We start from the raw sequence: 27,766 nt of genomic DNA on the forward strand, positions 1-27,766 counted from the left end.
TCTATTTGAAAGGAGATGCTAAATTTTAACTGGAAATACTTCTTTGTGCTAAATAATCTTTATAGCATTCTAAATTATAGCCAAGGAGCAATATCATTACAGAGCTGTTTAGCCATAGCAGTTTATGTGGAAAGTCAAGAGAAGGTGATGATGCCTATCAAAATATATAATAAAGAACTTTTAAAAATCATGGGTATCTTTATCTACTCAAAATACTTTTTATTTAGCCATTTTAATGCATTCAAGATTAAAGGGGAGAATGAAAGTAAGTAGTAGGAACTGCAAAATGTCTATGAAATGGTAATGATAATATTTTGCGTTCTTGCAGGACTTATCAAGAGAAGGTCAAAGCACTTTACAGCCATTAACACCTCACAGAGGCCTGTAGGATACGTAGGTGGGAGCTGTTTGAGTTCTCTTTGTAGGACATTAATGTGGCAATGAAAGTGTTAAGTGGAAATAGTCAAGGCACAAGTGAGGGTTGCACTGGGGTGCACTGGTTGTCCTTGGATGGCTCACTCCAGAATTTCCACTATGCACTGACGAAACTTGATAAGACCACCTTTCACTCTTTGCTTCCAGTTTTTCCTTCTCCTTGTCCACAGAATTCCATGGGTATGGAATCCATCAAGGGGATTGTTGACTGAAGGGAAGATATGGTAGAAATAAAAAACCAACAAAATTTCCATAATTCATGTGTGCTCCTCAACTCTCAGCTGCTAAATATACCATCCAGAGAAGTCTTGCATGTTACTGTATCATATTTTTGCCTTAGGGGTTACATTTAGGGATACAGACAGCGATACCAGGAAAAAGACCAGGAATTGTTTACACTGATAGCATTCTCTCTAGTCAGGAGCACTCCAGGCAGAATAACCCAACGTTATTTTCTGTTTGCGTGGCAGCCCCGATAAGAAACCCTCCCACACATGGTCCATGAGTGCTTCAGAAGCCCTTTAGCACACTCCCAGGGCTTTACATGTGCAACACCCAAGGGAGCTTCATGATAAATTCAGACCACTAATATTTTTTGAGTGCCTGAAATATGCCAAGCCCTGAGATAGGTGCTGAGGCACCTTCAGGTTCAAATCAAGGGTGTGTTAAAAATGGAATTCCATTATAACAGCCCTCATATTTTAAGAGATGTTGGAATGCAGCCTGAAACCCAGGCTACATATGCACACCAGGGCCAACACTTCCTTCAGTTGCTGGAGTGCAAATGTCCATTCCCTGGTTCACTCCCACCCACTAGGTACAAGGTACTGGAGGGATGGTCAGGAGTCCAGCAATAGGTAATGTGTGATCCCTTGGAGTGCCTGATGCTGCTGGAAAATTGAAATGCCACCATACCAAGAATTAGATAAGAATCCAACCCTGTATAGGAAAAGTCACAAGACGGGTATAAGCAAGCAGTGTCCAAGGGACAATGCAAAAAGTAAGGCTTTCAGAAGCTCAGAGAGGGAAGGGTTCCTGTAAGACATGGACAGTGAGCGGAGTCTTGAACAACAGATAACAGAGTTGTGGAAAAGAGGACAGGGATTTTTACTTTTTTTTATTTTATGACATATCTGCATCATCTAGAATAGAATATTTGTTGAAGAAAGTAGTAGAGGGAGGAGTAGAAGGAGGAAGATTGATATCCCAGGGAAAGAACCTGTCAGCAATAAGGTATAAATTGGTCAATGCTCTCACTTTTGAGAGAAAATTAATATCTCTAAGTCTATGGTATATTAAATGGTAACTCATGTCATCAGAAATGATAGGGAATGTTAGAGACAAAAGATTTTAAAAATATCATGTCATGATTCATTTTCTACCCAGAACAGATAGGCATGCAATAGCCACTTTAGAAATGCTAGCTGTCTTGAATGAGTTACCATTCTGGAAAACCTCCCACCTTAAATTTAGGTTCTGCAGTGCCATGGTGATGAGCTGTCTGGCTGCTTCTAAAGCCACCCAGAATCAGAACAGAGCAGAAGGCTGAATCTGGACCTGACACTGAGGAGATTCAAATGCCAGCCTTCCAGTTCCTGGAATCTGGAGTTCATTCTTGTGGCCAGTCACATCCCTTCCTCATACTGGAAAAGAAGGTCCATGCTTACACCCCGCTGTTGCTGGTGAGAAAAAACCATCCTAATAGAGTAGGATGCCTGCACGCTTAGCACTGTTCCAAGTGGAATCACAATAGGAAAGACCAATATTACAACTTAACAACAAAAAGACAGATGCCCCAATTAAAAAATGGGCAAAAGACTTGAATAGACATCTCTCCAAAGAAGATATTTAGATGGCCAGAAGGCACATGAAAAGATGCTCAACATCATTAGCCATCAGGGAAATGCAAATCAAAACCACAGAGATACCGATTCACACCCATTAGAATAGCTGCTATTTAAAAAAAAAAAAAAGGAAAATAAAAAGTGTTGGAGATGACGTAGAGAAATAGGAACTCTCATTTATTGCTGGTGGGCAATGTAAAATGGTGCAGTCACTGTGGAAGACAATTGGCGGTTCTTATGACCCGGAAATCCCACTACTAGGTATACACCCAGGGACTTGAACAGATATTTGCACAGTGGTGTTCATAGAGGCATTATTCATAATTGCCAAAAGATGGAAGCAACCCAAGTGTCCTTCAACTGATGAATGGATTAATGTGGCATAAACATGCAATGGAATATTATTCACCCATAAAAAAGGAAAGAAGTCCTGATGCATGAGACAGCTTGGATGAACTTTGAAGTGAAATAAGTCAGACTCAAAAGGACAAATATGGATGATCTCACTGATTTGAGGAAATTAGAATAGTCAAATCCAAAGAGCCAGAATCTAAAATATAGGTTTACCAGGGGACAGTGTGGGAATAGGGAATGGGAAGTTAAGGCTTAAAATGTCCACGGTTCCTATTTGGAATGATGGAAATCTTTTGGTAATGGATGGTGGTGATAGTAGCACAATGTTGTAAATGCAATTAACAGCAACTGAAGCGTATATCTGAATGTGATTAAAAAGGCAAACATTAGATTGTATATATGATAACAGAAGTTAAAATAAAACATGGAACTACACTACACAAACAGTGAACCTTAAGTTAAACCATGAACTTTAGTTAATAGAACAATTATAAAAATGTGCTATCATCAATTTTAACAAACGTTTCACACCAATGCAAGATGGTGGTGGTGAGATGGTGTAAGGGAATCCTGTATTTTACGCTTGATTGTTCTGAAAACCCACAGCTTCTCTAACAAAGAAAACAAAGAAGCTTTTTCTTCACTTCTGGTTATATGAAAGGAAGGGCCCAACATAAAGAAGACCTGCTGATATAGAAAATCTACTCTCAGATAATCTCTCCTATCCCGTAATAAAATCTCTCCTAATCTTACCCTGTATCAAGACCCAGGAGGTGACTGTTTGGGAGATAACATCTATTTGTTTGTTTATTCCCTTTTAAGTTATATATATTTTTCTTTCCTTTTTTCCCCTGAGGTATAGTTTATACAGCGTAAAATTCGAAGTCTTCATTACCGATGCATACAACAGCATGGCCAAACCTCAAAGACATTATGTCGAGCAGAAGGAGTCAGGCACAAAAGAGCACATAAAGCAGACTCCATTTACATGACGTTCAAGAAGCGGAAAAACTCATTTATGGTGATATTTGTTTTTAATTGAGTTTATTCAAGCTTCATTCTCCTTGAAGATGACAGTGACTGTTTATTTGGTTTAATTTGCACTAGAACGATTCCCTCCTTAAATGAACACTTGACATGACCTCCAAAATTGTTCCATAAAGTGATACTGTAAAGGATGGATTATGCTCACAGGTGACACTCAGTTTTTTTTACTGCTTTCCCTTTGTCAAAAAATACAAAATCAAGGGATCCTGGAACAGGATGAGTCTGTCATAACTACTTGCATAAAGCCCTCATCTCACAGATGGGAACTTTACGGTTAAGCAGAAGGTCAGACCGTGACATGATGTGTCATAGTCCACATTATTGCAACAAAACCCAATAAAAGCCCCACTCTTGACATACAGGCACAAGAACACATACACTTTTCAGTTGATTTCAAAATATAATCAGTATCTACTTTCTCACAGAACAGTTTAGCAAGGTGAAGTGTCCAGAGAGGTATAACAAATATCTATTCTCTTTGCCTGGGTTTATTTAGAATGCCACCAGCATAATCTAAGTGGATTTTTAAAACGTGTGACTTCAGAAGACTGAAGCAGGTAGACTCAAAAACTGGGCTCTCGTTTAATTTGGGTATTCTTGCTTGTAGTGGTTTGCACCTCCTGTAAGTCAGGTTTAAAGCCAAATAAAATGAGGAAGATATTTATCCAGAGTGCAAAGCCAATTTGATAGTTATAGCATGGGAAATTATTGACACCACAGTAAAATTCCAGCTAGCACATTCATTTTTTAAAAATTTTATTTCATACTAATCATAAACTTCCCACTTACCTGACCAAATAGACCATCCTCTGAAGTAATAATTCCCACCTCCAGCATAAAGCTTCTGTTCAGCCCCGACACCTCTCTGGCAGCTGCACACGTGACATGGACATCATTTGTAATGTCTTGCCACAGTTTTCAGATTGTCACATGTCAGCAGTTGCTACCCAAGTTTTGCAGTAACTATTTGCTTTTATGAGTGCTATCTCACTCAGAAATATCCACTGGCAGAAACCAAGTCTTATAATTCTAAGCCTCAGTTTCCTGATCTCTAAAATGGAGATAATATCAATTCCATAGAGTTGTGGCGAGGTTATACGCTTGGGTTGCAGAACCTTTGTCACAGTGCCTAAAATATATTGAATTTCAATAAAGGGTAGCTAGAATCACCACCACCCCCATCATCATCAACAACAACATGTGTTACATATTACATTACATATCATACACTGCTAAAAGCATATAGCATCCAGAGAAGATTTGGTCCCAGAGGAAGAAAATCACAGAATTCTTAATGCTTTGGGGGTGTCTGATTAACTCAGTTTCCCTCCCACAGCAAATCCCCTGAGACGTGCTTTCCCAGCCTCTGAGTATTTGCAGTGACAGCAAGCTCCTCCTTCTCAAGGTAGCCCCTTCCAAAGTGGACCCCCTCCAATTGGAAGCAGTCCCTCCCAATGTTCCCATTTGTATCCCTGTGGCTTAGGAAATACTTGGTGAGCAAATCAATATTCTCTCATTAAACTCTGGAGAGATGACTGACTTTTGAGGATCTCAGGCTCCCTGAAGTCTGAGACACTCCTGATGCCAAATAAATGTGGTACTGAGTTAGCAAGGCCACTGCTTACCCCTGGTCTTTGCTCAAGTGGCCTCTCCTCTCTTGTTTCACTCCACAGAATATTTTCCCAGGCCCTGACTCTGAGACTAGGTTAATAGTCTTTGAGAGTCTGTTCTAGGGTCAGAAATCCTGGCTTTGTCAGCCCCTGAAGCCACAAAAGAAACAAATATTTTTCTGTTCTGAAGTGGGCCTTGTTGTCACAGAAGAAAGAGGAGCACCCACTTGCAAGTGGGATATAGATGGGAGTTATTTTTATATATGCTTATACACACAGGTGATATCAACTCATTTTGTTTGCAATAAAACTGAAACACTACTAATAATTATTTTTATCACCAACTCTGATCTTCTCTGGCTCATGGCTTAGTGAATATATATATATATTTCAAAAATCAATATTTAATAAAGTTATCAGTGTCTGGGTCCTCAATTGAAGCTCCCCCTCCCCCCCACTCCCACCTTCTTTTTGAGAAACTGGAAAGATTACTGCTTTCTTCTGGGAGCTCACGGCTCTTCCTATTAGAGAGCAATCTTTCCTTATAAGAGTTGGCTCCCCAAATATGAATTATTTTATTGATCTAAAACTTTTAACTATCTCCCTTCTCCTGCAGTGAGGATGGAAAGACATTGCTCTGTGGCACATGAAGGTACCAGGCTTGCTCATTTGTTCTGTGTACTGCTGTATACTTTCCCCTAAAGGTCTCCTTTCCTCACTGTGTCTCAAAACCCCTGTCCTCCATGCCATTTATGAAGCAAAGATCAAAAACAGGAGTCATTCGTGAGGTACTGCTATTTTTCACACCCTTGGTTACCATTGCTCACTTGTACCAGAAATGTGTGTAACGTTGATCCCACTTCATGTCTTGAGTTTATTCCCAAAGAGCATTATCATAAAAAAAAAAAAAAAAAAAAAAAATGTGCAAACCAAATAATCTCCATCCCAGAGAGAGCTTTCAGGGCCTTCCTCTACCAAAACAATGCACGTGAAGACACAAAGATGTATCACACAGCCAGTCAATCGCAGAGTGTTGCCATGTCCCCAGGGAGGATGGAGAACCCCCAATTATTTGATAATTTTCCAAAATGGCCATAGGTTCCCAAGTGATATCTATCGCTTTTGTCACACTGAGAACACTCCAAGAAAAATAATGACGGTGTCTAACCATAGCAATGAAAACAGCTAATGTAGTATGCATGTTTACCATACGCCAGAGGTTATGCAAAGTATTTTAAATGAACAAACTCCTTTAGCATAATGATAATTTTATAAGGAGATAATTAGCAGCTCCATTTTACAGATGAGGAAATAGAGGCTTACAAGAAAGACTTTGTCAAAATCATGACTAGGTAGGAAGCAGCAGAACCAAGGTGAGAAGACAGTATTGTTCATCTCCTAACCTGGAAAGAGGAGCTGGGCCTGCCTTCTTGGCTAGTGATCAACTTTTCCCCCTACCCACGATCAAATTCTGATGTTGCCATTGCGATGGTGAAAAGGAGCACAGAAAAATAAACCCATTGAAGACAATCCATGCTTTTTTTATTTTCTTCCTTGTTTTTCTTTATTAGAGAAGTTGTAGAGTTACAGAAAAAATCAAGCAGAAACTAAGTTCCCAAGAACCCTCCCTATTGTTAATACCTTGCCTTAGGGTGGTTACACTTGTTACACTTGAGGAAAGAACATGATTATCATTGCACTATTAACCGTAGTCCATAGTTTATATTAGGGTCCACTGTGTTTTGAGCAGTGCCACGTTTGTTTGTTTTTTTAAATTTTTATTCTCATATATAATTCATTACTTTGAATTATGTTCAAATGTTGTGCAGCATCACCACCATCCATTACCAAAACTTTTCCATCACCCCGAATAGAAACTCTGTACAATTTAAACATTAAATCCCCATCCCCTAACCCCATCCTGGCCCTGGGTAACCTGTGTTCTACTTTCTTACTCTATGAATTTGCTTTATCTTAAATTCTAAATCAGTGAGGTCATATGATACTTGTCCTTTTGTGCCTGGCTGATTTCACTCAATATGATGTCTCCAAGGTTTATCCATGTCGTCACCTGTATCAGAACTTCATTCCTTTTCAGGGCTGTAGTCCATTGAAAATTATACATATATACATATATGCCCCATTTTGTCTAACCATTCATTAGTTGATTAAGTTGCTTCAACTTAATTATTCCTTTCACTGATTTAGTTGTCTGCAAACTGCTTCTCTGCATTCAGGAAAAGCTGGTAGAGTGAGCCTGAGACAGCTTTCCTAGTTTAGTCTTTCAGTCTTCCACGTGATAGACTGGCACTGCCACACAGGCACCCCGGTATGTGCATAGGACTCACTCTTCTCCCTCTGGAGCAGGACCAGGGAGGTACGATGGGATCACAGGCTGGCTCCACAACCCCGTGGGGAGGGGTGGGATAAGGCACCACAGGTTCTGCCCACCATTTTTCAAGTGGCTTTTTCTTTCCTCGGCATTTGCACAGTTCCTGCAACCCTTTAACTGGTTTCCAGAGTTCTGAAGAAGATAGCTCAGCCAGTTTTCACTGGTTTTTCAAACTTTCTGAGGGGGGAGGTTCCCTGGAGCATCTTATGCTACCATCTGGGTAGACTGGAAGTCTGAAGACAACTCGTTCTTCTTATGGTGTACTGTGTAACTGAGCAAAACTATGCATTCCAGGTCTCCCTATCCTATTCTCATTCTGTTAGGCTTTCTAAAATCTCAGGTTCATCTAACCGTCCCATTCCAGAGAGGGTAATATGGAAAAGGAAAATGTTATCTAATGCATGATAGCTGAAATAAAATTCTTACTTTCCTCTAACATGTCGAGAGCTACATAGAGTCTTTTATATTCCAACAGCTTATGTTGTTATCCCACTCCATCATTTACTGTGTGACCTTTAAGTTATTTAACCTCCACAAATTTCATTTTTATCATCTAAAAAATGGGGACCACAGTGGTGCCTATCTCAGTGGGGATATATGAGTCTCAAATAAGGCAATATACAAATTTATATAAAGCACTTAGAGTTATTGCCACCTAGCAATGCCTCAAAAATAATGAAAAGTTCATCATTGTAATATGTCATCTTCATCAAAGTATCAGGAATTTTCTACTTTGGACAATTTACTCACAGGTATTTAATTTCTATGAAATTAGAAATTTGACCTGAAGATCAACAAATTATACCATGTACCTACTGCAGGAATCTACTTCTTTTTCACAGATGACTATGAAATTCTTATTTATAATAATTTCTGATGGGAACATAGGCATTAATTTCAACTTTAAATATTGAATTTTTAAATTATATGCTCACTGAATATAGATATTTCCTCTGTATAGCAGTCCTCCTATAGCCATTGTTTTCCATATATTCCCTTTAAAAATTCCCTTTCAGAAATCAGTGAAAGCATTGTGCATTGATTTTGCTAGTTGAAATCCCATCATAGTATTCCTCAAATATGACTGTGATTGTCATTTAAAAAACATTTTAAAATATGACCAAAATTTTGGAGATCTAAAAAATTTTAAAAACCTTTTTAAAAAGTTTAGAGCAATTGTAGGTGATCTTTGCAGGTGATACAATATAAGAGAAGAGGCTATTGGGTAAAACCACCTTGGGTTAAAGTCCTGTGTCTGCCATGTAAGAGCTGGATAAACTAGGAGGAAACATTTAATGGACCCCATTTCATGTGCTAATGAAGAATATCTTATATTCTTCTAGAAGCTGGAGTTAGGATTGCATGTGACAATGCATATTGCACAGGGCCTGGTGCACGGAAAGTAAGGTTCATTAAATTTAAGATAGTGATGATAGTGATTGTAATAGTAGCTGTTGTAATGAAGAGGCAACTAGTAATTATTTTGCCTGGAAGAAAAAGTCTCTGAGAATTAATATACTTTGGTTAAGATTTCTTTTTGTTGGTTCTGCTGTAAAAAGGAAAATTTGCTGCTCAATGAAATTTTCCCCAAATTCTAGTTATCTAAAGGTAAGGGTTAAGGAAACTAGGAAAATAGTAGCAGTACACACTACACTCTCCTTCATCTAAGTGATACCAGAGTTAAACATCTTTTGATTTTAGCATATTTAGCTTACATTGTTATGTATTTTATTGGTTTGAATTATCTCTCTAAAAAATTGTACATTGCTCTTTTTTAGCATTCCTGAGCACAAACCACGTACCTTGCACAACTAAAAGCATGAAGAAAAAGAATTAATGTTTGTTGAATGCCTACTATGTACCAAGGACTTTACATAAATGTTTTTACTTGTTTGTTTTTTGGTATTTATTTATACTATTATGTTGCTTATATGTTATTCATATATCTCTTTCCAGAATGTGTTGTTATACATTTTAAAGATAAGGAAGTTGCGGCTTAGAATCTTATGCAAGATTACACAATAAGGTGACAAATATACATATGATCGTTATGTCTTGTTAATTGACCCTCTTACCATGAAATGTCCTTCTTTATCTCCGGCAATACTCTTTGTTTTGAAGTTTATTTGATTTGAAATTAATATAGCCACTTCCTGGACAACAGTTTGTATGGTCTATCCTTTTTCATCATCATCAATTTATCTGTGGCTTTAAATTGCCTCGCTCGTTGACATCGTTTAGTTGGGTCTTATGTTTTTATCCATTCTGAAAATTACTGCCTTATAATTGGTGCATTTACTCCATTAACACTTAACGTAATTAGTAAAACCATTGGATTCAAGTTTACTGTTTTCTTATTTGTATTTTTGTTTGTTCCCCCTCTTTTTTTTTCCTGCTGGTCTTCCTTTCTTGCCTTTTATTGAGATTATTTGAATATTGTTTGAATAACTCCATCTTTATTTACCTATGATTTTTAATCTATACTTCTTCATGATATTTTTAACAGTTGTTCTATGGATTAAAATATGCATGATTAATTTTCCAAAGTATATTTAGGATTAATATTTTACCACTTCATAGAAATGGAGAAAACTAGTTTAATAGAGTTCTCATACATACTGTATCTACATACCTTATAAGCCACACAAGGTAATGGAGTAATTTTTCCTTTAAACAGACATAAGTATTTCAAATAAATTAAGAAAAAAGTAGCCATTTATATTTACATACATATTTACTACTTCCCATGCTTTTCACTCATTCCTAAAGATCTGAATTTCAACCTGAAATCACATCCTTTAATGCTGAAGACCTACCTTTGCAATTTCTTATTGTATAGTCTTCTGGTGATAGTTTTCTTTTATCTGAAAATTCCCATATTTTTGCCTTCATTTCTGAAGGATGTTTTCACTAGATACAGAATTCTGGGTTGCCAGATTTTACTTTCTTTCAACACTTTCTTCTGACCTGCATAGTTTCTGACGTGAAATCAGCAATCATTTGGTTCATTTCCCCTCTTTTATAATATGTTTTTTTTTCTCTAGTTGCTTTTAAATGTTTCTCCTTTTTTGCTTTTCCATAGTTGACTCTGATACGCTTTGGTTTGGTTCTCTTTTAAATTATACTGCTTAGATTTGCTGAGCTCTTTAAATCTGTAAATTTATGGTCATTGCTTCAAAAAAAATTAAGACCCATTCTCTCTCTTATCCTTAGGAAACTTGAGTTACCTATATGTTAGACAATTTGTTATTGTTCCACATGTCCCTGGGGATTTGTTCATTACTTTCCAATCTTTTTTTTATCTCTTTTCTTCAAATTAGATAATTACTATTTATCTATCCTCAAATTCACTATCTCTGTCTTTGTCATTACCAGTCTTCTGTAACACCCATCCAGTGAGAATTTTTATTTCAAACATTATATTTCTTGTTCTAGAATTTTAATTTGGGACTTTTCTTTAGTTTCTATTTTTTATAATTGTTATATTTGCGGTCTCTATTTCTCCAATAAAATACACTATCTTTTCATTCATTTTAAGTATGCTTTCTTTTATTCATCAGCATAGCTAAAAAGTCTGCTTTAAAATTCTTGTCTGCTAATTCTTGGTCATTTGACTGGTCTCCAATAATTGTCATTTTTCTTGAGAATGAGTCACATTTTTATGATTCTTTATAAATTGAGTAAATTTTTATGCATCCTAGACATTGTGAAGTTATGTTGTAAAGTCTGGATGGGGTTACATTTTTCTGAAGAGAATTGTTTTCTTTTTTACTTATCAGGGTTTGGATGGACTCAAATCACAAATCTGTCTCTTAGATTGTGTTCAAATTTCATTTCATTTCTTTTATTGTTGATCAGGCTGTGTTGAGTTTGTTTTGTGCATGCATGGTTTAGGGATCAGATGCAGAATTTGAGACTGCCCCTCTGGCCACAGGCATTCTGGGCTGGGATTCTTCCTCTTATTTTACAGTGCTTGTGATTGGCTGATGTCTATTCTCTGGTTCTTCAGAACAGAAAGGCTTTGGGTTTTCTACTGAACTTTTAGCCACAGCCTATGACATCAACCATAGCCTGACTCAGTTTAAAGCTATAAAAATGCTCACTCTGTGCCATTTCCCTCTTCCATGTGTCAGCACCCCACCATCATCTGCCTGTTCTTGCTTACGTTACAGTCCATTAAGAAATTGTTGTTTGCATTTTTTACCAGAGTTTATAGTTGTTAAAAGAAGGAGGATTGTTATGACAGGAGGTTACTCAGCCCCTCTCTTCCACTAGGCTCTTTCTGAAAGCCAGCTCTGTATGATGCAAAGGTTCATAATTTCTTGAGTACACAACACTGAACACCATAAAAGTATAACTATTTAATTGATTGCTTGTAGAAAGAAAAATTGTGAGAGCAAATTTTAAGAAAACTTTTAAGAGCAATAATCTTCAGAATATTGGCATAGTGTTTTTTTTTACCTCCTTGTAGTCAATTCATTTGATCAATATTTACTGGGTGTGATGTACTCACTACTGTGAGTGATGTAATCTGTGAGACACTGAGCAAAAAGCAGTGGACAAAACAGATGCAATCAGCCCTCATGGAGCTTGCAGTCTATAATGGGATACAAATATTACTCTAATAATTAAAAAAATTACAGAATACACTATAATAGGCACTAAAATAATTATCCACTATAAAGTAATTATTAACTATAACCTGGAGGCTAGTTAGGAAATGACTTTTGAGGCATACTCAATAGCATTAATAGAAATTTACTATGCAATAGTTACAATAGGAGTGGGTGAGAGAGAAGAAATAGTATAATCAAAGGCATTGAGGTAGGAGAGAGCTCAGAGTGTTTGAGGATATGAAACTAATAAGACTGTATAGCTGGAGCAAAGATTCTAGATGAGACAGAAATTTTTGCCAATGATCAGTCATGCAGCAGCCAATTTAAGGTCCTGGTGTCTATCTAATGAGAAATGTAAAACAATTCAAAGATGTCACCAAGAAGTTACATATTTTTTTAGCTGTTTTTGTTCTTGTATTTGTTTTTAAGTCCACTCTGGTTACAACGGAGAATGGATGAGAAACAGCATTTGTACAGAGAAGAGTAAGGGGTTATTGCAGTGGCCAACACATAAGATGTTGGCTGCTTAAACCATGGTGGCCAAAGTAGATCTAGAGGAATGAGATTAATTAGAGAAATATTTAGTTTCAAATCTTATAGACAGTTTAGAAATGAGGGTTGAAGGAAAAGCAAGAACCAAGAAGACACCTTGATTTCTGGCTTTTGTAAATTGATATATGTTTGCATCATTCACAGGAAGATGGCCAGTTTTGGGGGAAAGAGAATAAGTTCAGTATTGGAAGTGATCTGGAGGCATCTATGGGATAGCTAATAGGAGATGGCACATTAGCAGGCTGATATATGTTTGAAGCTTAGTGATTAAAACCGGAGAGGGGTTGGGACGCAGTTGCATTTAAATGACAATTGAAACCATAACAGGGATTGAAACTATTTAAAAAGAAAGAATAGATTGTGAAGAAAAGAAGGCCTTGCTGGGGTAAAAGAGTTATAGGACTCCAGCCGGGCAGCTTGTGTCTAGTACTAAGTCTCTTGGAATTCCTCTGTAGGCAAGGATGGACCAGTAAATGAAGGAGATAAGAGGAAAGCAGGTGTGTGTGACAGGACATTCAAGAGTAAAACTGTGTGGTAAATTGAGTTATATACCCTAGGAGTATAGGGTTTAGAAGTAAACATGTTTTAATCTTAATCTGCATTCCTGTGGGTGAGAATTGTAAATAGGACCATTTGAAGATTTATTTTCACCTAAGGTAAGGCCAACTGAAACAGCATGGTGTCCATGCTATTACTGGAGTCTTACAGAGAGAAAGACACGGGGAGGAATGGGAAACTGGAAGTCAGCTGGAACACAGAAGAGAAAGTAAAGGACACAGCCATGTGATGCAAAAACCAAGGAACCCCAAGGAATGCCAACGTGCCAGAATGCTACAAACTTGTAAGGAAACAAGGTTCCATCCTCTGAAATCATGACAAACTCCCACAGTCACACCAACCCATTTTGTGGTATTTGTCATAGCAGCTGGGAAATTAAGAGGGTTTAAAGAAAAAAGGCAACTGTCAATAGAACAAAATACTATTGAGAGATCTAGTAAGTTAAGAATGAAAACATTCTCATTGAATTTAATGTCGCTGGTGATCTAGACAAAAATATTTTCTGTACAGAGCTGGGGTGGGAGCCAGACTGAAGTGGGCTAAGAACTGAATGCAAGTTGAGGATATATGAAGAGTGAAAGTTAACAACTCATCAGAAAAGATGCGAAGGGGAGAGAGAGATAAAAATTGATTTCTGAAAAGTGAAGACGGATTTTGACGCATAGGGCCAATAGCAAATGGTGAGGGATTTGTAATCTGAATGACACATTTCCTTTGTGAAGTAAGAATCAAGATCATTTGCTTAGGGTGAATGGAAGAGAAGGTAAAACTAGAGGCTGGGAAAAGAGGAACTGGTTTAAAAATACATCTGAAGAAATGGGAGACCAGAGAAATATTGTTGAATTGCTGGTAAGAACAGAGGGCAAACATGGGTTTGAAGTTCATGGGCATTTAGTAGAGCCTATGTGTATACATGAACCTGTCAAGGATTCTGCACTCCCGTTTGTTTTCCTCCAGTTATGACTGAGAAGGGGCCCTTCCTCCTGTGTAGTCTCTTTCTACTTATGGCTGGAGTCCCTTCCCTAAGACCTCACTCTTTCCATCTTCTTCATTTTCCCCAATTCTGTTCTTTCCCATCACACTATTTAATCAAGTTCACGTTCCCCCTATCTTTAACAAATCCATGAACAATCAATATTTTTGTATACTGCATTGTCTCTGTGGGGTATTCTCCAAGAGTGTGCAGCCACCAGTCTACCCATCAGCGTGTAGGTATAATCTATATTTCAGACGATTTAATCTGAAGTCTCTACTAATAAGCAGTGACTAGGTAAATTCATATGGACCTGTCCCTGCCCATCTGTTTATCATTACCTATAAGAGGAAACAGAACCAATACTAACTGTAGTGCTTTACGATCATTCAGTGGTTTTCAAACTTTTGTTTCTATAGCCCCTAATAAAGTTTTGGAAAACTTATGTACCCTCTTCCACAGTTTTAAGTGGGCATCTAAATATTTTCATCATAACAACACATAGTTACAAAGGATACAATTTCTATTCTATGTATATTCAGAGTGTGCTTTAAATATGTACTTTTTTTGTCAAAACTTTGGAGCTGGAGAATTATCTCACTCAATTTTTACATAATATCTTCTATTGCTAATGATTGATAATTGGTAAAAATTTCTGGCATCAACTCATTCAAATATGTGTGTGTGTTTATATGTGTGTGTGTGTGTGTGTGTGTGTGTGTGTGTGCATGTGTGTGTTTACATATAATGGTCACTAAAGGACTGACTTCAGTTTTGGGAGTTCAAGCAAACTGGTTAATACATGACTTCATGACCAGCGTATCTCTTCGGAACAAACGTTGATTGGCAAGCAGAAAAGACACAGAGCACTGCCAAGAGACTGTCACCTGGATGAAGAAGGACCCAAATTCTTCTATATTTCTCACTTCTTTTTCACAAGCGTTCCCTCTAAAGCAAGACATTTCCCTTTGGCCCCTTGTTTGGTATCTCAGAGGTTTTTGTTTGTTTGTTGTATCTCCCAGGGCAATAAACCACAGTGAGATTCATGAGGAGTGAGAAATTCGTAATAAGTAGGAGAAAGAAAACTGTGGAAAGTAAGGCAGGAAGGACAAATGATAGTGCAAAGGAACCTTCTCAAGGATTGATTTTAGGAAACAGGATGTATGATTCCGAAATTTGGTTCCTTAAGAATACACTCCCACATACCCTGAGTTTGTTCTTTTTATATGTCCAAAGTAAATGCTAGCGCCAGTTGGAAGACAGCCACCTTATACAACCCTTTTTCAGGATGTGGAAAAGCAATTTATATTCCAAAATTTATCTAAGCTGTTTAGTTCATGGTTACTTGTAAAGTGCTAAATGTCAGTACTGGGCACTTGGAAAACACCTTGTCTCGATCATCCATTTGCAGATGAGAAAATCAAGTCTCAGAGTGTTGATATTATGTGACCATGGTTGCCAAAACAGTTCTTCTTTTGAAACAAGGCTCACTGTCTTCTGGAAAGGCTTCGAGACACACCTGAATAAACCTGTATATTCATTCATCACCTACCCATCAATTTCAGTGCGTACTTGAGCCCCTTCTTTCTTCCAGGCATTATGGTAGACACGGTGTTAATTCAGACATACATCCTATCCTTAAGGAACTATCAACAGATAGAACTTGTGCATAAAGAAATGTAAGACAAGGAGGAACATAAAAATAGGAATGTGGGTGGCAGAAACAGTGTCCTAAGGTGTGGAAGTGCTTAATGGCCTTTTTACTTTTATAGGTAGAGCACTAAGTTGTGAAAGGATCACAGGGCCACCACACCGCTGATTAAACATGGATCAGGATGAATCACTTTCTAATATTACTGAAGCTTTCTTCTATGGAACTGATGTCTTTGGAGAGCAGAACTTGAGCCAGCTTCTGCTTTCTCAGGAGCTGACGGACTGAGGATTGGGAATCCAAAGTCCTGAGCCTGCCTTTTGGGGAGGGTCTCTCAGTGGCCACACACTGCCCTCCCGCCAACCCTCCAGAGAGCAGTGATGGAAGATGAACAGGGCTCTCTAGTGGCAGAGTAAATGGAAGAAGTGCCCTGAGGATGCTAGAAAAGTGGGCAAACATCAATACTTTAGAAAACTCTTCTTTAACTTCATTCAAAAACAGTTTACAGAAAATCTGTAGTTATACAAAGTGTATGGAATGTACACAATGCTAGTGAGGAATGTGGCCTTTTCTCAGCATTAAAAACATGACATCTCACTCCTGCAAACTCTCATAACATTTGTCTCTGCCTTATGATGCTGATCCTTGTCTCACTGAATCAGGTTACATCTCACTGGGCTCTTTCCCCACTTCTAGACTGTGAGTTCCTTGAAGGAAAGATCTGTGTCCATCTCAGTTTTGTATCCCCCTGAATCACAAACACAGAGTAAGTGCTCATTTGACCTAAAATGTGATGCCAAAAAAATCATTTGGTACTATGCTCACAATACAAGTTAAGGATTTCTGCCAAAGACCCCAGATTGGCCTACAGATAAAAACTAAAGTATCCCATAAACTTATTTTTCAAACTTTCTTAGGCAATGTCAGTAAGAACTCAATGTAAACTATAATCCCTATTCTGAAAGTCTCTAAGCCATTTGTTCTGTGACAGAACATGCCTGTCAGATTGTACTAAAATCCAGCAGTGATTTACAAACTTCTCTTAGTTCCAGTAACAGTCTCAGGGCCAATTCCCAGAGGTGACTACTGACTAAATTAGCAACTTTTTATTATTACTATTATGTTATTATGTTTCTTTGTGGATTAGGGGTGTGCTGGCTTGGATATAACCCAAAAGCAAACTTCTGAGCTTAGCTGGACTCCCTGAGAATTCTAGCTTCTAAGAGAAGAGATGACACTTCCTTTTCTTCATCCTCACAATCAGGTTTCATTCCACTACCAAGCCCCAAACTTGATTTTTTGTCTTAATTCAATGAGAGGATTTTGCTTCCAAATCACTTTCAAATCCTACAGCTCTGCTTTCTCCTGGTGCATGATAGGTACATTGCCTTCCGATTGAATTATCATCCTATTTATCCATTTTTTTTATATTAAACTCTGGTTAGCTATTCTCTTTCCAATGCCGTGGGGCCTGCCCCTTCCTTGGCAGAGCCTACCATTACTTTCCCAGTAATAGCACTAGGTAGACTCATTAAGTTTCAGTATTAAACAAGCTATAGGAAATTTTTGAGTTTTCTTCCACAACAGAGAAAATGAAATCTGATATACCTATAAATACATGGTGTTTTTCAACACCCTGCAAACTATTTGTTACATTTTAATGCACATTAATATATGCACAATAAACTCTCCAAAGAAAAGCTGTGGCTTAGTGAATGTCAAGAATGACAAAGCAAAAGACTAACTGAACCCCATTAAGAGGCTTGAAGGCATTTTTAAATGATAAATTCTCTTCCTTCTTTCCTTATTACTTGAGGAAATTCTGGTGCACAGGGAGGTGGGGGTGGGGACCCTGAGCTTGAGATAAAACACTTACAAAAGGTTATCTGCACGAGAAGCTCTCACACAGCAGCACTGGCCCAGCAACAGACCCACCTTGATATGCACATCCCTCTCTGAACATCAAAGATGCACCCCCCAGCCTTCCCCACGTCGATGCACAAATGACCGTGGCTTGGGTCACTTCACCTTCAGGTCTGACACCAACCATGGAGGGATATGGGAGCAGAAAATATTAGGGTCTGTGGGTCGACTGGGCTTTGGAGGGATCTGGGCCCATCCTTCAACCTCTAAGACAGCTTAGACTGCCAGCTCAGCCTCTGACAGGTCCAAAATTCACAGAAGGGCATGAGGAGATAATCAAGTAATTACAACAGAAAATGTTGAGGGGGAATTATTCTATCCTAAATTACTATATCCTGGTAAATGAATAGGATTATTTCTGGGGACAAAAAGAGAAAGAGAGAATTATGTTTACCCAAGTGGAAAGTTTTATTTTCAGTCATCAACTGAGGCTTCATATCCCATTAAGCAGCAAAAGGAAATAACTCCTTTAGCCTTTTCTTTTTCTTGTCAGTTTTGATACAATGAAATAGAAAAAATGAAATTAACAGGGCCACAGGTCAAAGGATTCCAGCTTTCCAAATCGGAACACGACCGTGGATGTTCTGAGGCAGCCTGCCAATCCAGGGAATAAATTCACTTCTGTAAGAGCCAGTTGACACGACAGGGGCTTAAGCAGGGTCTCAAGCTTCTCCAGCATTCTGGCTGCTCAGCACTGGCCCTGCCCGGGATCAGCACTGCCTCTCCACTTTCCTTGCTTGTATAGAAGGTGAGACAGTCTGATTCCCAATAGGAGGTGCCCCACAGTAAGGGCAGGCCTCACCCTCGAGGCTGGCAATGTGGGTGGCTGGGAGGGAAGCACCCGACAGTGTGATGGATTCAGTGGATGAGGTGTGTCTACCGTGAACCATGTACCTATATGCATTATGGAAAATATGGTAAGGCTGAGTTGAGAGGCCACAGCCTCACTGTACCGGAAAATTTAGAAACAGCAGCAGCAGCAAAAGGAGCAGGCAGAACTCAAAGATTCTCTGAGGTGAAAGGCTTCAGGCAGCCTGTCACAATAGGTTTTCACTGTAAATGCAAGTAACCTCAGAATCCAATAACTCCTTCCCACTGGTTCAGAGAGAACAACCCTGCCAGAATCTGTGCCGGTAGCATTTTGCTCCCCCCCTGAGCTCTTAAGAATGGAAATCCACAGTAAAATATTTCGATAGATATGGTCCAGAGAATATGCACTCCCAAAATGATTATTACACCATTGGCTTCAGTTCAAGTCCTCAGGGGTTCCCGATCAATATCTTGGTGAAAAAAGTTAAGACTCAGAGAGAAGAAAGGTCTACAAGCAATTCCACTAGCCTTTTTTCCCTGATGGTAGTATTAGCCCATAATGACAGTGTATTTTCAGATAAATTCTGTGATCTTTTCCCATAGGATGTCACCCAGCTGAGTATATTAAACACCTTCCCAGACACACGGGAGCTACTTCTCTCCACCCATCTTGCCTTTTCTCATGAGCTGTTCCCTCCCAGTCTCTGATATGTTGTTCACCTTGTTACTACCCACCTTGTCAGCCATTTCCTCTGTGGTTTCAGATATTTCATGCATCATTGCTCTCCCTTTTTCTCATGTTTTTGTTTCCTACACCTGGAATCGCGTTTTAGTGCAATATTTCACGGCATTTGCTTTTCATGCAAAATTTGCAATGTATTCCCATTTCCTTTCTGATCACACCCCCACCTCAGACTCCTTAAGACATTGAGAAGGGACCCTCTTCTAGAAGAGTCTCCCATGAAAAAAAGCAAGGAAGAAAAATAATGATTTGCCATTATCATAAACTCAGTGTAGGCACCAGGATGATTCTAGAAGATGTTACACTGACCAAAAGTAAAGCGGTGAAGCCCTGGCAAGGTCAAAGGCCAACAGGTGGGCAAAGGTGCGGTAAACCTGCAACGGAGAGAGAGCCAATCTTCCAATGTAATTAGCGTTTTAATCCCTGGAGTCAATCTTTCAGTACCAACCAAGAGTTAAATTCTTTTTAAAAGATGGTCCTCAAGGTTAGCAGACGTTGAGTTAAAAATAAATTATAACTCAAGGAGAGGTGAAAATCAAGAGATCCTTCGAAAAGAAGGAGGAGATGTGTTTTTAACTGAGTTTCAAAGCCATATGGAGAGCTGATGAGGTAGAGAAATGTAAGCAGGAATTTTTTCCAGATGGTGGGCACTTGAGTTGAAGAGATGAATTTTGTAGAGGCCAAGGACCCAGAGAAAAAGGATTTTGAGGCTCTACAGAATTTATTCTCAAGGTCAAAGGAAATGAAGTATTCAATTTTGAATTAGAGTTAAAAAAAAAAAAAAAGGCAAAGTCTAAATAAGGGGGTGATATGTACTGTCAGCCAGTGGTTTCCAAAAAATTTCTCATTATACATAAAGTTTTAAAAATGTAAGAAAAACTCATTGATGCAACAATAGAAATTTCATTTTATGCTGGTACCAAGAAAAAAATGTGACCTCCATAGAGAGTCTTAAATGGAAGAAAAGAAAATCAGTGTTTTTCTAAAGGTAGTCCCTAAACTACTTGCATTAGAGTGTTTCTTTAAAATGCAGAATTACTTGCCTCAGCCCATTTCCTACTGAAAGGGAACCCTTTGTTGGAGCAGAATTTTAAAAGTTCACCAGGTGATTCTTATGGTCAGTAAAGAATGAACAGATTACAGATGACAAATATCCTACAGGCAGAACCAAGCTCCAGAGAAATGCTGAGGTACGTTGAGAGTACTTCTGGTGTCCCCAAGACGAGTGGAAGACACTGAAATATATTGTACAATAGGAGCAAAACTTAAATGCTAGAAACAATTACTTGGATGGACAGTATCATATAAAAGAATTATAAAACCTTCATTAACCAGACTAACCATAGGATGGGAGTTTCTGAATAAATTCAGTTTCTACTTATTTAATGGTGAACTAGAAAATACTTTCTGGTATTAAGGCTTTGTTTGCTTCAAGTCTGTATCTCACTAGCTGCAGAGTGACCATGGTGTATTTATTTTTGGGGCGCTGAACACCATGCAGATTTTCATGCTAATCATTGGGGACAAATTTTTCTTTTCTTTTCTTCCCTTTTTTTTTTTAACCATCTATTTTATTTGGATACAGAAAAAGTAAAGACTGGAATACACTTACTCTTAAGACAACCACAAAATTTTCATTGTAAAGCTCTGTGTGTGTGTGTGTGTGTTTTGTTTCCTTTTCATTATTTTTCAGTTTTTAGTTTTCTTGTCTCTTACAAAGGTAAACAAAGGATGGGACATTTAAAACCTTGAATAATTAAACAAAAATGTTACAAAAGAGCCTTGTAGTGGCCTGGAGATTCAGAGTATGTTTTTCAAATTGCCAGGAAGTACATTTTTTTGTCAAGATTTCCCCTAAAGTAAATCTATTACTCAGCTGATATCCTGCTCACACAGGGCATCCCAAGTCAAAGGGTAATGGTTGAAAATTCTTGTCACTGATTCATTGCAATTGAAAATATAAAATTACTTCTTAGTCATGAAGACAAAGTGCATTTTTAAATTCTCCTAATGAAGCAGCATTCATCAATTCTTGCTCATTTGTCTTTGCAGGGCGAATTCTGAACTTTTCAACACATTGAGCTGTCATCGTCTTCCCCGGGTGAGAAGAATTAAGTCAGTATCATTACTAACATTCTCGGTAACATTAACAGATTTGCATTGTTTCTATTCATTATTATTTTTTTTTTTTTCAAAGCCATAGAGTCCATCCTGTTACCACAGTTTATATTTCCAGTTCACCAGAAATATGGTTTCAATTTCTTTTCATCCTGGTGAAGATGAAATTCTGGCCAACAGGAATGAGATGATAGTTTGAAAAATTAATAGTGCCTGCGGACTTTAAAGAATGAGGAAGAAGCCAGGCCCTTTATTCCCTTAAAAATCATTCATTTATCAAATACGTACTAAATGTTTACTATAAGCAAGACACTGAACTAGGTTTTCTCCAAAGATTTAAAAGTGTTATGGGAAGGCAGCTAAGGAAAAAGAATTCTCTGTGTGAGAGGCAAAGCACTACTCAATAGAGGGAGAAAAATTTAAGAATGAAATCAAAAAGTACTCAAAGCGGAGAGTCATTTGATTGGGAAATGGCAAATAAGATTTATATATATATAGAATAATGAGGGTAAAGAAGGAATCATAACCATGCTATATTTGGGGAAAATAAGTATTTCAGGTAGCTAGAGTATAGAGATTGAAGTGAAAGGAATTATCAGAAAAAGTGGCTGGAAACATAGACTTGCTCCAAAGGAAGAAAAATCATGTTCAGGGCTGATATTCAGCTTCTAAACCCAATACAGGGCACTGGATTCATTATTTTTATCTTATTGGTACCCATGCCTTGTAATTTATTAAATATTTTAGGTCTTACTGGTATACAATTACATAGTGCTGTACAAAAGAGGCAAAAACTGGAAATAGTTCACACAAGTGCAGGAAATAAAAATTTCTTTTTAGAAAAACTACTCTGAATGTTTCATGTACAGAGATGAGGTAGACGAGTGGGTTAAAACACCCCAAGCAGGGAGACCAGAAGTGAGGCTATTATGTTTCAGGTGAAAGAATAAAGTAGATGGTTAAGTAGCCCCACTTCCTGGAAAGGTTGACTAGCTTGTTTCAAACTATACCTCCTGCCAAAAACTCTGGTCAAGATAAAAAAGAAAATGATGTTGAATTCACTGGAACAATCAAAAGCAGATACACATTAGAGGGGCTATGACCCTGGAAAGCCAGGATGCACATTAGGATCTCCATTAAACCAGTTTTTCCCCTGAGGACATTCTCCTGTTGACATTATAGGATGGATAGAGCTCAAGCCAAAAACGGTGGTCTTATCTGTTGATGAGTAAGCTCAGAGTTGAGAGCTGCTAAGGAAATTGAAAGGGAATCCCCCAAAAGGAGAGAGCCACAGGAGAGCCCCAAAGTCTATGTGCAAATTCCACTCAATTTTTGATTGCGTTCTGATTGGCATACGCACAGGGCAAGACTATAAGAAACCTAGAGGAAAACAAGAATTGGAAGCTTGAAGGAGTTGAGCAGTGATGGGCAAGCAAACTTCCCAGTTCAAATCCTGCCAAGTTAGAAGTGCTTGATAAACAATTAGGACTTACTCTTAAAATCCAAGAAAGGCAATGACATGGAAGTAAGAATATGCTCCAGGACTAAGGGATATATCCTATGACTAGGAACAAAATTGAAATAACAAAGACTATATTTAATACTATAGCATCAAGCTGACCTATCAGTAACCCGCATGCTAAAATTAAACTCAACTGTATTTTGACAAAGTTAACAGAATCCAGTATCAGAGCTCCAAGCATAGTTTTTAGTATATAATAAAAAATCACTACACGTGCCAGTTAGTGAAAAATGTAACCTATAGTCAAGAAAAAAAAATTGTCAACAGAAGCAGATCCAAAGATGGTCCAGATATAGGAATTAGCAAATAAGAATGCTAGTAAAACAAATGTTAAATAATTTTCATAACATATATGGATAGAATAAAAGAAGAGATGGGGAAATACAGAAAAGTTATAAACTTTCTAAAGAAGAACCAAATGAAAATTCTGGAACTTAAAGACATAGCATTTGATGTAAAAATTTCAATGAATTCAATTAACAGTGGATGAACACTGCAGGAAAATATAGGTGACTTCAAAGATAAGTGAATAGAAATTCTCCACATGAAAGAATATAGAGAAAAAAGATTAAAACAATAAATAAAGCATCAATAACCTGTGTGACAATATCAAGAGCTCCAACAAATATGTAATTAGAGTGTCAGAGGGAAAGGAAAGAGAAATGAGGCAGAAAAAATATTTGAAGAAATGCTTGCCGAAAGTTTTCTAAATTTGATTAAAGATATAGAACAGCAGACCCAATTGCTCAGCAAATCCCAAGCAGGTAAATATGTGGAAAACCACACCTGTACATATTATACGCAAACTCCTAAAACCAAATATAAAGTCATAAAAGTAGCCAAAGGGGCACTATAACAATGTTAGCTGACCTATCAACAGAGCAAATGGAAATGGGAAGCTAATGAAACAAAACTTTTAATGTGCTAAATAAATAAAATATTCTACAAATCCATGCTCAGTGAAAATATCCTTCAAAAGTCACTTTCACATAAAGACATCCTCCAATAAATGAAAGATGAAGGAATGTGTAGCTAGAATATTCTTACTATGAGAAATGCAAAGGGAAGTTGTTTAGGTTAAAGGGAAATGATAGATGGGAATTTAGATCTAGAGGAAGCAATGAAGAGCACTGGAAATAGTAAAAATGTGGGTAAATATAAAATAATTTTCTTAAATTCCTTTAAAATAGCTGAAAGTTTAAAAATAGTATTAATGCTTTATATTGGGGTTTAAAATATATGCAGATGTAAAATATATGACAAAGTTAATATCAAGGAAGGGAGGCACACTGATTTAATTTTTAAAGGTCCTTACATTAAGTGATATACTAGTAAGTTCATCTCCGAGTAACTGCTAAAAATTAATACCAAATTAAAGCCAAAAATCCAGTAGGGGAAATATAATGAAATGCTAAAATGCACTTGATTAAAGTAAAAGTAATCAGGAAAGGAGAATTACAGAAAAATAGCAAGATGATAAACTTAGACCCAACCATATCAATAAATACATTAACTACAAATGGACTTACATTAAGAAAATCTCTTATCTAGTCAAACTGGAGAAAAATTCCAGGCCAACCATATTTAAATGTATTAAACATAAATATGAACATAGGTAAAAGTAAAAGAATGAAAAACTATAACGCTAAGTGTAAAAAACTTGCAGTAATTCTTATAATATCAGACAAAGCAAACTTCAAGATCAGAAGCATCACTAGAAGTAAAGAAAGGTATTTCGTTAGGCTATAAGGCCAACTGGTCAGGAAGCTGTCATGATACTGAATGAACGTAGACCATTTAATGTCAGATCTTCAAAATACATAAAACAAAAATTAAAAAGGAAAAAAATCCTAGGGGGAAAAATCGATGTATTTGGAAGATTTCACCACTTGATTAGTAATTGATAGCAAAGTAGATTAAAAGTTCAGTAAGTATGAAGAATATTCAAATAACAATGTTATCTTGATTAAATTAATAATTGGGTAATACTACATCTCAGAACTGCGGGCTACACATTCTTTTAAAGTGGACATGAAAGTCCACCAAGCAAGAGCATATGCTAAGCCATGAAACAAATCTCATTAATCTGAAAGGTTTGAAATCACTCAGAGCATGTTCTCTGAAAATAACAGAATTAAATTACAATCAGTAACAATAACCACTTTGATCCTACAACTATAAAAATAACAAAATGTGACTATCATGAAAAATTGTATGCCCATAAAATCAACAACTTAAATGGAATGGAAGAATTCTTCAAAACACACAATTTACCAAATCTGCCACAAGCAGAAATATAATATATGAATTGCTCTATCTCCTTTGGAAGCTATTAAATTTATAATTTAAAACTTTGCCACAAAGAAAACTCCAGGCCCAGATGGCCTCACTGGTGATAGCCAGCAACTATCTAAGTTACAAATGATCCCAAGCTCACATGAACTCTTTCATAAATTACAGGTATAGAGAACACTTCCACACTCATTTTATGAAGCCAGTCTAATCCTGCTATCAAAACTTGACAAGGACATGACAAGAAAAGAAAATTGGAGACAAAAGAACTAAGTGGAAATTCAAAGTAATTTGGACACTGATTGGATATTTCATGATACTATAAAAACTGGGCTATGTATTTTTAGTGTGATAGGGGTATTCTGGCCATATATTTTTGTAAAATTATTTATCTTTTGCAAGTATGTACTGCAATATTCCTGGATAAAGTGGTTTTAAGTTGCTACTAAAAATAAAATAAATTTAAATTGCTCTTTTTATTGACCAAAAATTGTCAAATATATTCAATTTATTGTTCAACCTAATAGAATGCCTGAAAAGTACTTCAATATAACCTGGTGGGGAAGGTGGGATGGGTGGATGGGGATAAATGAAACAAGAATACTAAGATGATCATTGTTGTATGTAGGTATACTGTTTACTATGCGACTCTTCTTATGATATAGAAACTGTATTGCTTGCTCTGCTTATCTCATCACCACTTTGACCCATGTTGAGGGACTTCTATCAGATCCCAAAGAAGAGCTGCAACATAACAGACCAAGTACAGTCCCCAGAGCCTGGCTCCTGTTCGTTGGGAATACTGGTGTGTGCATATGCTGATAACCTCATCACGGCTCTTTGCATAAGACGTATCTCCTTTTGGTAACTTGTAAAAGCCATTCTATTCATCCATTCCCTCTCATGCATGCCATCGTGTAATCCTTTAGCAAAACTGAGTCTCCTTATAAATCACTGCACATTAGTAAATTTTTCTGAATTATACTTGAATTAGTCTATCTATGAAAAAATGTTTTATGCATTTCCTTTCTTGTAAATGTCAAAAGGAATCACAAAGTGTAATCCAGTCATTGGTTTATGGACTTGAATTTTTTGAAGAAGGGTTTCAAATTCACTTTGTATCCTTAAGTTGCTCAGTTTGGCATTCAGAGAGTAAATATTGTTTAATATGTGCGAACTCAGTTCCTCCTTCTTTCCATCGTGGAACAGATATTCATACTTAGACTATCTAAGAAGTATAATCTCTATCTCCAACTGCAAAATGTATACACACACACACATTCTGATATAGCTTCTTGGAAAAATGCATTTATATGTGGCAGAGGACCATATCGAGGGGAGCTATGGGTCCACTGAGGCTTTCCTGTGCATGCTTTCTTATCTACACAGTGGGAACAATAATACCTACCTCATGGGAATTTTGTAACCAATGAGATAATGGCATGTAGCTAACATTGTTTATGACACATAGTAGAGACTTTATAGAATAGCTATCACCATCATCATCACCACTCCTGAGGCACAGTTCCTGACCAAAATGCCAGGTCTGTTCAAAGGGGTGCAAAATCTGAAAATCTCCTCAGGAGACAATGAGAAGAGCCTTTGACAAGCCTGAGGATGAGTCCAGTAGATACAGATGGAGCAGAGCCTGTGAGCTCATGTAACTTCAGGACACATTCAGGGCTTTAGTTGTAGGCCTTCTTTCTCCACCACTTCCCACACCGAGTGTGAGGGGATTTCCTCCTTCATAGGGATTGATTCATGAATGCCATAGTTTTCCATAGTCTTAGGCCACTTGGCTTTTGTATCAGTCTTCATCCAATCAGGAAACAAAAACCACATGATTTAAATAGAGAAGCTTATATGAAAAAAATAATATATATGTATGTTAGGATAGGAGAATAACTGTAAAAATGCAAAGACAATTCTAAATGATACTCCAGGGCTGACAGAGAATTGTTAAGGAAAGACAAAATTGGAAAGGGTACCCCTCCCTAAGGCTGGGGTTCTGGCCTCATTAACGAAAGTTTAGTTGTAGTCCATGAATGGCAGAGAAGTGTCCTGAATTACCCAGAGCAAAGAGGTCCACAGGTGTTGATCGAGTAGAAACAATGCTCCAAGTCACAAATAAGCCAAAGCTGGCCGAGCAGACAGGCAGAGAGAGCTGGGGCATGGCTGCAGGCATGGGGCTTGGAGTACACGTTGCTGAAAAGATGAAATGACTGAATATGTGTTAAGAGCGTAGCATGATACCTAGCTCATAGTTAGAGCTTAATAATAATGTTACCTATTACTAAGTAGTAGTACTATTAAATGAATATTTATAA

Source organism: Choloepus didactylus, chromosome 20, assembly GCF_015220235.1.
Source record: "Choloepus didactylus isolate mChoDid1 chromosome 20, mChoDid1.pri, whole genome shotgun sequence".
NCBI classification, from domain to species: domain Eukaryota; kingdom Metazoa; phylum Chordata; class Mammalia; order Pilosa; family Megalonychidae; genus Choloepus; species Choloepus didactylus.